This window comes from Rattus norvegicus, chromosome 4 (genome assembly GCF_036323735.1).
Source record: "Rattus norvegicus strain BN/NHsdMcwi chromosome 4, GRCr8, whole genome shotgun sequence".
NCBI classification, from domain to species: domain Eukaryota; kingdom Metazoa; phylum Chordata; class Mammalia; order Rodentia; family Muridae; genus Rattus; species Rattus norvegicus.
Genome location: NC_086022.1, coordinates 61579634 through 61592985, shown reverse-complemented (window position 1 = coordinate 61592985; position 13352 = coordinate 61579634). Strand labels below are relative to the sequence as shown.

Here is a 13352-nt window from a genome sequence, read left to right as displayed (position 1 = left end):
GCAGTCACCACATGCTCCTGTTATCTGCTGAGCTCCCCTCAATGTAATGAGCTGTAAAACTGTAAAACCAAGTAAACTGTTTATTCCCTAGGTTCCCTATGTTGTTATCGTCAGATACGTAGTCACATCGGTGAAAAAGAGTGCTTAATGCAAAGAGAGGTGGGGAGAGATGCTATTTGGGTGGGGCAAGATGATGGTAATAGATCACACTCACTCACAAACTCTTCCCAGGTATGCATTATTGCCAAACAGTCCTGCAAGTTGTCTGTCTTGAATGGAATCTTGGGTCTTTGGTGTATGGAGGTTTATTGGATGACTGTCTGTGACATGAATCTACTTTAGATAGGGAATATGTGTGTTCCTCTCAACCCACAGCCAGGAAAAAAGGCACCGAGATTTCTCATATATCCAACATCCACTTGTGAAAATGTCCTTGCTAACCAGCAGAATGTCATTAAGCCTGGAGAGAGTGTATTGTGGCTCTACTCACAGTTCAGCAGGTGGTGTCAGGGTATCTATTGCTGTGATGAAACACCATGACCAAAGCAACTTTGTGGGTGTGGATGTGAGTTTTGTTTGTTTGTTTGTTTGGTTGGTTGTTTGGTTGGTTGTTTGGTTGGTTGGTTGGTTGGTTTTGCCTTGCTTTTTCACATCATTACTAAAGAAGTCAGGACAGGAACTCAAAAAGGACAAGACCAGGAGGCAGGAGTTGATGAAGAGTGTTGCTTATTGGCTCATTTCCTATGGCTTTCTCAGGCTGCTTTCTTACAAACCGGAAGACTACTAGCCCAAGGTTGCCTCACCCCCATAATAGGTCAAGCCCTACCACTTTAATCATAAATTAAGGGAAAGGTGCCTTATAGGCTTACCAGCAGCTTCGTCTTATAGAGACATTGTCATAATTGATACTCCCTTCTCTCTAGTAACTAGCTCATATCGAGTTGACATTAAACTAACTCAAACTGGTGACATCTTCCTAAAGAAACCATACTCAGTCCAGAGGACCAGTAAAAGAGGTGTAGCTGACAGAGAAGGGATGGACAGCGGATAAAGGTACCTGGGAGCTTGAGCTAAACTATGGGCCAGCCACTTCAGCATTTCCAGAAGTCAGAGACAAATGCACCATTATTGTGGAGTTTATCTGATCAATTGTTCCTGAGGTCAAAGACAACAGAGTTCATAAAACTGATAAATTAAAATGGCTAACAAGTTTTCCCTGGAGATCAGGAAGGAACTCTTATTCATAATAATGCTTCACACTAAAAAATAGTTCTCACAAACAATTCCAAAAGAGGCAATCCATTCCTGGAGGGTAAGACCCTATTGCGGAAGATACCACACACTTGAATAATAGAACAAGGGAAAATCAAACTCACACTTACCTGAAAGCTTCATCCCTCCTGGCTAGCTTTTGTAGTGCTGGAAGATGCTGTGCACACTGCCAGAGGAAAGAAGTAGTCACCAATGTTACCAAGCTGTGAACTGGACAAGCTCCAATATTAAGTGGCCAGCAAGATGCATCTACTGATGTAATAGTGACTTCAATGCTACAAGATTATCCTAACACTTTCTGATTTGACTTAAGGCCTGCTCCACAAGATATTTGGAACCATTAATGGGGTGAAGAACTTGTGGCTAGATAGACCATAGGCCCTCACAGAGAGCCCTACTATGACTATTCTACTGAATAAATATACTATTAAACTTCTCATAATGACTTACTATACACCCATAGATATACTCAACCCTCATCAAGAAGCTTCTTACAGCAGGGGGTGATTAACAGAGACTCCCAAGTAGTCAGTGTGCAGAGAATAAGGAACTATGGAATGCTCGGTTCTAAATGGGACGTCTATATCACATCCCTTTCCCCAAGGAAGCAGTATTTTCTAGATGCACCAGAGGAGATGCATGAAAACTCATAGCAGTTGAGACAGCATGCACAAGGCTTCCATAAGATCAGAGACAAAACCCAAGCACATAAGGGAGAAGTGGGCACAAAGCCCCACCCCTAGCTGAGGAATTATTGTCATTTGATGACTGTTGTGAAGTAAAGAGAGAAAGTCAGTTTTCATTAATGATATAACCCCTGGCAGGTCAAGAATACTCCAGGGGATGCTCCCACACTCATGATTATTTGGGCAACACAAATTGGACTTATTAGATTTCAAAAATATTTTTAAAATTTGGGTGGATAGGTAGGTATGAGTAAGATATAAGAGGAGTTGGAGAAAGGCCGATAAATATGACCAAATACATTGCATGAAATTCTCAATTAATAATTAATAAACATATTATTTTAAAAAATAGTTCTCTACATTCCTCTCAAAGATTTCTTTCACATCCTTTATTGTAAGTCTCAAAACCATGTTATGTAGTATGATTATTCTGCTGAATAAACTTACTATCAAGCTTTTCATAATGACTTACTGTATACCCATAGATATATTCAGCCCTCATCAAGAAGCTCCTTCTTACATAGCAAAAAATAAGAGCAAAACACAAATTACCATTCTTTTTGTTACAATACCACCAGACACAATGTATAAGACTAATGAGCTCACTGGATACATGCTATTTGTGTGTGTGTGTGTGTGTGTGTGTGTGTGTGTGTGTGTGTGTGTGTGTGGTGTTCATTTGTATACATGTCTGATGTGCATGCATGAAGAGTCTAGAAGAAGGATGTAAGACATCCCGATGCATCATTTTTCACCACTTCCCCCATGAGAAAGGCATTTCAGGAAACTAGAAGCTTACCATATTGACAAAGTTGATTGACTAGTGAGCTCTCAGGATCCACTTGTCTTTGGCCTCCAGTCCTGGTGTTACAGGCACAAGCAGTCATGCATGATTTGAATGTACATGATTTTAGGAGATGTGAGATCTCTATTTGAAAATGCAGAGAAGAAGCTGAAAAGAATAACTTGTCCCTTATAACAGGAGCCAATGGTGGTACCCAGACACCCAGCTCTTAACTGCTGTGGACTGAATGTGTCTCCAAAAGCATGGGTTGGCAACTTAACCCCATAGGTGAGGCCTGAGGAGATGTGAGGGCTCCACAATGTGTATGCTGCCCTGGTGAACCAGTCAATGCCATTATCGTGTGAGTTGCTTTCTTATGACTAAGTATGGCCACTCTTTGTTCCTCTTACTCTTATTTTGACAGTTTCTTCCTTGGGATGGCATAACATGAAAGCTCTCATTAGCTGCCAGTCCATCAGTCTTAGTCTTCCCAGCCTCCCTCTTCTGAGAAATGAACTTCTGTTCATTATAAATTACTCAGTCTAGCACTTAGTAACAGCCCTAAGCAGCCACTGACACTGATCCAGGTATGTAATCTCTCAAAGCCCATCTTTTCTCTATGGGCATTATTTTGTTCACTGATGTAACAGATCAATAATAGAACCAGGAGCAGGGTCTGCTGAGACACTTGACTATGAGTTTGCATCTTTATTTGGTAAAGCACAGACAGCATACAGCAATTGGCTTCTTAACACAAATATGATGTGCTCATCTATGACTGCTCAACCAACCTCATCAGTACCCCATAATGGAGTGCAAGTTCCTGCAGTCAGAGAACACAGATTTCCCCAGATATCTACCAGTGTCAAGACCTCAATAAGCTGCTAGGTGTCAACCAAAGATGTTTAAAGTTGTTGCAAATGCTTGCCAAGAATGCTGAAGACAAGACAAATATCCCCTCTTATTCCAAGTTTAGAACTGTTAGAATCTAAGAGGAGGGCTGCTAGGATTTAGAAGAAGGATCACTTGGGTTCTCTCTCTCTCTCTCTCTCTCTCTCTCTCTCTCTCTCTCTCCTCTAACACACACACACACACACACAATAAATATTTGTAGCTTGATTATATATTCCTACATTCATTTGTAATAAGGCAGTATATAAAATAGGATTAAAAAAATAAATAAAAACAGACCTCTAAAAGGATTTACCTACAGATTATCAGGCACTTAAAAGGAGTTAATTACCACTGCTGAGCCTGAAGTTGAGTGCAGGTAATACATAAAAAAGAAACATACTTCTCATTATCTAATAATAACAACTTTTAAAATAATTTATTAAATAGATCCTCAAGGCTATGTGAATGCATCTCTCTATGTGGTGGAGCCAAGCTCTAGGAGAGATGTATTCTGTGCATATTCTTCTGTCTAGGATAATTAGTCATAAATATATTCTATCCTTTTCCAGCCCTCCCCTTCCTTCTGTCCTTTATTCTTTCCTTCCCTCCTCCCTTCTCCTTTTCCCACTGTCCTTTTTATGTTGTTTAAAATGTGCAGAAAAGGGGTTGGGGATTTAGCTCAGTGGTAGAGCACTTGCCTAGGAAATGCAAGGCCCTGGGTTCGGTCCTCAGCTCCGAAAAAAAGAACCAAAAAAAAATGTGCAGAAAAGCACAAACAACAGTGAATTGCATGGTCCTAACCCAGAAGTAAACTGCACTTGATTTTGTAAATAAGATAAATAGAACAATTAATGTAAAGTGGAAACCTCTTCCCTGCACTTCCCAGATATGATCACTACCATCAGTTTAGGGTGCATTTTTCCAGTGATGTTTTATATTACGTATACAGCTATAAATAGAATGTTATTAAGTTATGTGTTTTGTATAAATGGTGTAATACCGAATCCAGCATTCTGCAAGTTACATTTTTCACTCAATATTATGTCTTTTAACTCTCTACATTGGAACATGCAAATCTAATTAACTCATTTGTTTAGTAGCAACCCATCACATGACTCTTGACAGTTCATTTATCTCTTCCCCTATTGAACATGTTATCCGTTCCTAGTTTTCAAATACAATGAAATTTACTGTAGATATTTTCAGCATAGTCATTTGTTCACATGTTGGAGAGTGTTCCTTGGCATATGGACCTGATCATAAATTCTTACGCCATTTCAATTTTTTCTAGATTGCAGAATTTATAGCAGATTGAATAAAATGTAGTGTATTTAAATGATCCTAGACTAATGTTTTCTTGTTTTGTCTTTGAAAAAAATTAACTGTCTTGAGTAGGATCATAGAATATTAGCTTATCAGAAAGGGGGCATCCTAAGATAACCAGTTTTCTCAATGGCTTGCAATGAGCCACAGGAAGCCAACATTTGGAACTGGTTGGCATGCTACAAACTTAGCAAACTGGCCTTCACTAACTAGAACCCATAGGCACCCTCTAAATCCAATCCCCAGCCCTACTTACAAAATCTCTTTTGGAGTGCTACGAAGGTCTTATAGGGTCTGTCTTATACCTAAAAGTAAGTTTTCCTTCAATCTCTTTCCTTACAGCTGTTTTGACTCCACCACATGAAATGTCTACTGGCAAGACTTCCATCTTCCCTCAGAGTCCTGGAATTGCGAGGCTGGATAGGTGACAGCTGGGACGACTTGCTGCTCTTCCGGAGGACCAGAGTTTGGTTACCAGAACTCACTCTGTGGCTCACGACCACCTGTAACTCCAGCTTCAGGGGATCTGAGGTCCTCTTCAGGCCTCCACAGGAATTTGCATGCATGTGCATGTACCTCCACACAGGCATGTACATATGAATATAATTAGAATTAGGAGTCCTCAAATTGCCCCAAAATTTCCTTTCTTTCCTAAGCAACCCTACCGAGAATCTCTAGTTTCCATCATTATGAACAAACACAAAGACCCATCTCTCCACACCTGCTTGCTGATCCATGTAAAATCATACCTGACGTACTCCGCATACCAGTCAGAAGTTTGCTTGGATTTAATGGCTCCCAGTAATGGTTAGGAGGTACATATAGACAGCCTGGCTGGAGAGGCGGAGCTTGACATTTTCTCAGTAGTGTGAACTGGGTGGCCCAAGGTAGACCTGGAGCCTGATAAGGCTTTCTTTGGGTTCATAAAAGATGAACATTTGAATGTCAGAAGCAAGCAGTGTTTTAGGAATTAAGTATTGCAATAATTACCTTTTATATAATTCACCATGACAACTTCCTAATGTTTAGCTGTCTCATAGTTTGATAAATAAGGATTACCAATGAAAAAAGAAAAAATTAATGATTTTTAAAATAAGGGTTCTCTGTGTTTGAAGATACATTTCTCTTTCAAGATTCCAATGCAGTCTTGTGAGTGGGCAGGGAAGGCTACTGTGGGAAGAAGGGGTAGGCCTCCAGCACCTCCAGATTGCCTCAGTATCTTATTCTTGAAATTAACATGGAAATGTGCTAAGGAGATAGGCCTAAAGGTATTCTTTGTGGCTCTGTGATATTTAAAATTCGGAAAGAACTTGAATGGTAGCAATAGTCAACATGGTAAATTGGAAAGTCTGCAGCCTAAAGGCAAGATCCAGCCCTTCTACTTTAGCTCACTGTGACCTCAAGCAAAATGTTTCTCCAAACTTGTTTTATTATCTATAAAAAGTGGAATAATACATTTTTACCTTATGGAAATACAGTGACTACCATATTAGATTAGCGGTTCTCAAGCTATGGGTCTTGAAACCCCTTTGGGGTTGAATGGCCCTTTCACAGGGGTCACCTAAGACCATCAGAAAACACAAATATTTACATTATGATTCATAAAAGTAGCAAAATTACAGTTATGAAGTAGCAATGAAGTAATTTTATACTTCACAGTTGGGGGTGGGTCACAATGTGAGGAAGTATAGAAGGATCACAGCATAAGTAAGGTTGAGAACTATTTTATTAGATGATATGTCTAAGGCAGACCCATAGAAAGAGTTTCTTAAGTATTTGTTATTATCAAATAAGTTCTGCTATAACCATATGGTAAAGTTCCTTGTGAACATTAAAAAATGGTGTTGCAGAAAACTAACAACACTAGGATGTTTATGGAGACGTTCAGGCCAGACCAAGAAGACAAGAAGAGCAAGTGCAGATGCTTCCTGTCCTTTGGGGAACGGTAAGAGAAAAACCAGTTAAGTGGCAAGAAGTTTCAACTTCTGAATGAAATCAAAACCCATTGCCTCCTCAGTCTGCCTCTAAGTAAATGACATTTTCCAAGAGTCCAAAGGTTGGGGCCACAGGCATCTGGAGGGAAACGCTCTGCAAGGGTTTTCCAGTGGAAGCCTCAGCTAGGTGGGGAGATGCTCATTTCCATGGCCGCTGCCTCGTAGTAGTTAGCATTTATAGTGCGTGGCTGCAAGCATGGAATGCCTTCCAATTATGTTAAAGGGTATTTGTGAAGCCAACTACCTGCAATTACTCTCCTGCTTTCCCCTGGGTATTTGCGCACTTTGGGATGATTTTTCTGAGAAGATTTTTCTAGATGATTAACCCTTTGACTTCGTGGTATTCCTAAACAATTGTGAGTTGGGGACAGTGGTAGTGGAATGGGAGAAAAGCTTGCCTTCATAGCTTATAAAGCCGACGTGATAGAGAGACTGTCTGCTTGCTACCACCACAGGACTGTTGGTAATGGGGAAATGTGACTGTCTGAGGAAGATTTGAAAGCTCCCTGCTAAAGAGGTTTAATGCCTTGAGAGGTCCTAGGTCCAGCTCTGTCTTGCTGAGTGCTGAGCTATGCAGATAATCAGTCCACTTTGGGAATAAATGTGGATTACAAATTGAGTTGGCTATCTGGGCCCAGGAAACTGAATGAAGAGACTATTTGAAAGCCATTACCTTGACTATTTTGACTTTGAATATCTTGAAATATGTCCCTTCTTGGTCCATCACCTCTCAAACCTAAGGCTCACACCCACCTATTCTTTGGCATCTCTTGATTTTTAGTGAACGTTACAAATAACATTTCAGTCAACAGTAGTTGAGAAATAAGGGATGGAGTTGGAAAAGAGAGAAGATGTTCAGAGCAGAAATGCATGGAGCTGCTGGCAGCTATTCCTTACTTGGAAGAAGGCCTGTCAGTTTCTCTTTTTATCTCTGCCATCCTGTCAGCATTGGCCAGATGGCCAGACAGACACTCTCATGCCCCACCTTTGACTTACAAAGGACTTCTTAGCAGCAGAGGCGGTGGCAGTGGCAACGGTGGTGGCAGTGGTGGTGGCGGTGGCAGTGGTGGTGGCGGCGGTGGTGGCAGCCATGTCTTTTGTTCCTCAAATCTAAGGCACTTAGGTAAGCAGAAAGCTAGTAATGGGACTCTGAATGACTCTAACTTGGGTGCCTCAAAAGTGAGTCATAAGCCACATTTGACTAATTTAGTTAGGGACTGCCAGTCATCCGATGCCACAGATACACTCAGAGCTGGAAGGAAATTTTCCCAGAAAGGGAGTGGGCTGTGCAGGGACCGGGAAGAGAAGTTGCAGGAGGAGCAGCAGGTGCCTGTCTAGTCCCCAAGGAGGCAAACATTCCTGCCATTGCCACAAGGGAATCTCTTTCCATACACCAACTCTTTCAGGGAGGAGAAGAATTTTAAACACTGCAATTAAAGTAATAGAAGTACATTGACTGATGTAGATGTAGCTCGGAACACAGAATGCTGGATGAGTCCCATTCTTGGGCAAGTTTGAGTCAAGGTGCTGGCAGATGTGACTTAAGAATAGGCATTGCTCCCTCAGGAATCCCATGATAGACTCCCAGTTGCCAAGAGAGGAGTTTCCCATCACCCTCCCTTCCTCTTGTCAAAGGCTGGTACTGTGTGAGCTGGCAGCAGGCTGACAAGGTTACAGGGAGAGATCTGATATGTTATCACACTTCTGGGGCCCATGACAGACAGGCTTGTGTGGAGTGGGCCCACGGCCTCTTCTGCCTCCCTCTCCAAATATCCACCTCCCACCCCCTACCAGTGTGCCTCACACAGGCCTGCCAATCAGAGACAAAGATAAGAAACTGACTTGAGTCCTCCTCCCAGAGCCCAAGCATCGAAGGCAATTATGTGTGAGTGGGAGAGTCTCAGTGCTTGTCAACCTCAGGTCTCAGGCTTGTGGTGAGACTACACAGAAGCGTCCATTGCAGCATGTATGGCCTTCTACAGGACACATCGCTACTCTTAGACAGACGCCACGTATCACTATTATGCTGACTATTAACAATGTACAACCATGGAAAGAGCTATGACTGTGAAGGTGGGGCAGGCCCACAACCTGAGCACAGAGGCCTTTAAAGAAAGTCATCAAGCTAGCTGCAGCACTCTGGAGCAGGCCCTGCACCTCACCTGAGTAGCACAGTAGAGCTTGCCCTGGTGGCGGGGGTGGTGGTGGGGATTCTGTGAACTGGCCCCAGTGGTGGTAGGGACGAGCTAACCCAAAGGTCACATGCCAGGGCCAGTTAGCCTTGCCCAGCCCTCCTTTTTCATCTGCAAGGTGGTAGTGTGGGTTCAGGAAAGATGCCACTACCCCTCCAAGTATCCTACCTGCACTAGGAGAGTGAGCTGACCCAGAGAGCCAGAGAGAAGGAAAGCTGGTTCCACTTCTCTCCTGGGCAAAGAGGGAGAAGTGGCAGGTTGACCAATTTAGCTTCCACCCAGGACCAGATCTGAGTTGGCCTACCCCAAAATATACTCCATCTATGAACTGCTGGAGCATGTGGAGAGGTAGTTCCTGTGGACCCAAAGCTGCAGAACCTCCATGACACAAGACCACAGTAGAAGAGTCCCAGTGAGGATCCAGTATTAATAGTATAGCAGAAACCAGAAGCCTCGAACCAGACCAATGCCTCATTGCAATGAACATTTGCAAGAAAAGTTGTGTGGACAAAAGGGTATGCTCCATGACATACTAAAGCTTCCACCTCTAGATGGTGTTTTGACTATATTTGTTTTCTTTTAAAAGGAGGTTGCAAGGGTGGGGGGGCAAAAGGATGGGAAAATGAGTGGGATTGGGGTGCAAGACATGAAATTCACAAAGAATTCATGAAAAAGTAGAGCTATGAAGCTACAGAGTCCACACTGTCCACCATTCTTCCCAGCTACACAGGATGCACAGTATGGATCTGGGACGATTGAAGATAGCTTGGTAATGGCCCATGAAGATGTCACTTAGAGCAGTCACCAGAGGCCATAGCATGCAGGGTCCTTAGTAAACTGAAAAGAGACAGACCATCTGATTTCATAGTTTTCTACTGGGCATAGACCCAAAGGAATGGAGATTGACGTGTGACAAGGCATGTGGACTCACACTTACATTTCAGCACTATTCACAATTACAAAGATATGGAATCAACCTAGGTGTTCATCAGTTGGCTAATAAATAAAGGAAATGGAGTATGCAAGCATAATGGACTATTGCTCAACCATACACACGAATGGAATTTTGTCATTTGTGGTAGCATGTGGAGACTGGAGAACATTATGTTGGGTAAAAATAAGTCAGGCACAGAGAAGTGAACATTTGCGTGTCTTTGCTTAGAAGTTTAAAAGTCAATCTCACTGAAGGAGAGAAAGGAATAATGGTTATGGGAGCTGGAGAGATTGCTCAGTGGTTAAGAGCATTGTCTACTCTTCTGAAGGACATGGGTTCAATTCACAGAACCAACATGGCAGCTTACAACTACCTGTAACTTTGGAGTTCTAATACCCACTTCTGACTTCAAAGGGCTCCAGACATACATGTGGCACACAGATAAACATACAGACACAATACTATATGTATATACATATATATATATACACATATACATATATATGTGTGTGTGTATGTATATGTATATATATGTGTATGCAAAATTTTAAAAATAATAATGGTTACTAGAACCTAGGAAGGTTGAGGGAGAGGGGAAATGGGGAAAGAAGTCCCAGGTAGAGAGTGCAGTTGGACAAGAATAACTCCCAATGATTTGCGGCAGAGTGGGGTGCCTGTGGTTGGTAGCAGTCAGCTGCTTATCTCAGAATGGATAATGGGGAAGAGGTTGAATGCTTCAGACATGGAAAAGAAGAATGAATGTACAAGGTTATAGACATTCACCTTACACCGACTTGATCATTATGCACTGTATCTCTGCACTGGGGGGGGGGGCTGCCTCTGCAAGCACGACAAGCATGAGGACGTGAGTTCGAATCCCCAGCACCCAGGTAATAAGCTAGGCGTAGTTGTGATATCTGCAACCCTAACTAATATTGTGGGTCTGAGGTAGGTGGATCTCAAGAGTTAGCTGGCTAGCTAGTCCAAATAATGAATTTGTAGTTCAGTGAGAGATTCTATCTCAAGACAAAAAAGGCAAAAACGCAAAGAGGAAGATATTAGATACCCTGATCTGGCTTCCACAGGCATGTGCATAGATATGCAACACACGCATACACGAAATGTCATGCTGCGCTCCAAAAATATATTCAATCGCTCTGTGACAATTAAAAATAAAAAGATTTTAGAAAAAACAAAGCTACCAGGCTACAGAGTAGATCTTCCCTGTGACTTTGGAGAGAAAGAGAGGCAGGGGGAGACGGTGAGTGGGTAGAGGAGTAGAAAGAAAGAGGAAAATGAGGGAAGGGTGCCAGGCTAATAGACAGAAGGAAGCTTTCCAGGGTAGGTTACTCTACCTGAAATGGGACAGACCAGTGCCTAAGTGACACAATCAACACATCCCTTCTTGTCACCCTTCCCTGAGGTCACAGCTGCGAAACAGGGCAGAATGAAGGCAGCGCACGGCAGCTCACCCGACCGCGACACTACAAAGATAACACAGCAACACAAGACAACACCAAGCCTTGAGGCCCTGTGCCTGTTGTCGACACTCTCCTGTCTGCCCCAGATGCCTACATGCTCTTCTTCATGCTTCTGGTCTAGAGGTTCCTTCTTCATAAAGAATACAGGGTTCCCCAAAACTCCAGACTGTCATCATAGTTACTAGGGACTCCAGAGAGGATTTCCCAGCTCAAACGGGATGTCCATGGCCAGAAACAAGGATGTCATATTAGAACATACCTGAGCTCAGTGTTGCTAGATATCCTGAGGTCACATATCTTTTCAGAGTAGACTGACAGTACCTGGTATTCATTCACTGAGTGTCACACCATGTGCCAGTCAGTGGCCATAGGCCTGATCTAAGAGCTCTCAAGAAAATAACTCTGAGAGATAGATGCATTCATTCCCATTTTGTGTGCCTAGAAGCAGGTTTGGAGAGGCTACACAGAATGGATTTAAGTCAGGCCTCAGACTTTTCAACTCACATCAGAGATTTGAATCATTATAAGGCCCCCGTGGCCCAGCACTCTTCACCCAGAGATCTGATAACACCCTTAGCATGGTGCCTTTCTAAACATTGAGGCCATTGCTTTTGACACTTTTCCCAGGGCTATCTTGGGGCCTCCAAGTGTCCCTTGGCTGGAAGGCTGCAACCCAGGGCAGTCAAAGCTTGGCAGGCTGTGGAAGGATCTGAGCCAGGGATGCTTTGGCAAGAGGCCCAGGAGCACATCTTTTAATAGTTCAGGGTCTCCTATAAATATGCCAACTGCAAATCAGAGGCTCAAAAGCAAATCCCAACAGCGACTCAATTTCAGGGTCTGAAGCATTCTCGGCCCAGCCTTTCACATCAGCTCAAGTTCCCCCAGGTTCGCTGGCTCCCTCCATCTAATCTATTGAAACGCTGAGGCCCTCTCCACTGAATGCTGCAGAGACCAACTATGAAGGGAGGGAGCGTGGCCAAGGGGTCGGGAAGAAATTTGGTAAGGTTGCCTGACTCTCAATAAATATTTATTCCCGCTTGGAGAGCCAGGGTTGGACCAGAGCTCCCCCTGGGCTTTGCATGGAGAATTTTCTATGCTTCCAGAGTGGAAGGCTGAATGCCAACCTCTTACCCTACCCTACCCTTGAAAGCCTAGGGTGAGGCTAGAGACGCCTTGTGTTCTGGGTAGACTGTGTTTGGTCTTGTTGTCTCTAATCTACATAATTCACTGCAGAATGGGCACTGCTGTTGTCTTTTCCAGAAAGAACCTGGGGGTAAAGGAGAGAGGACGATGCAGCCACTGGCTGGAAGAGTCAGCATTTGGCTCAGATCTGCTTGGCAGCCATGTCTGAGCTCTTTCCCTCGAAACACCCCGCCTTCTCACTCTGGGTTGAGACCATACCTCTGCCAAGACTTGGTTCCTTTCCTTCCATCCCTCTCCTGGGCCGCACAAGGGGCTTCACTTTTCTGCCAGTATCCTTAACAGACTCTGTGAACCCTAAAGTCCTCATCCCAACTGGTCAAGGCCTCCTTTACCTGTCCCTCTTACAATCTCACTTACTGTTTCCCAAGTGGTGATCTGGGAGGAAAAAGCAACCTTGTGGACTAGGATGATATCGGGTGAAAAGGTTCATTGCTTATGTATTAAATCGTGTGTCCGTCTTATGTGAGGGACACAGGTCCCCCCTAGGATGGCCTCCTCCCAGCTTTATCTCTTTTTAGAGACATAGAGTAAGGAATAGTCATAACCTCAGCCTCCTCCAAGGTCACTGGAAGGTAGATGGCTGTGAGAC

General features: G+C 43.3%; 1 long non-coding RNA gene across 1 annotated transcript in view; it reads left to right on the top strand.

Moving 5' to 3' along the window:
• Positions 1-6055, top strand: part of LOC102549088 (uncharacterized) — a 31785-nt gene extending 25730 nt beyond the window's left edge. Inside the window, exon 3 of the long non-coding RNA XR_353235.5 lies at positions 5302-6055. This is a non-coding gene — a long non-coding RNA (uncharacterized LOC102549088). The remainder of the gene's footprint in view (positions 1-5301) is intronic.
• Positions 6056-13352: the final 7297 nt, after the last annotated feature.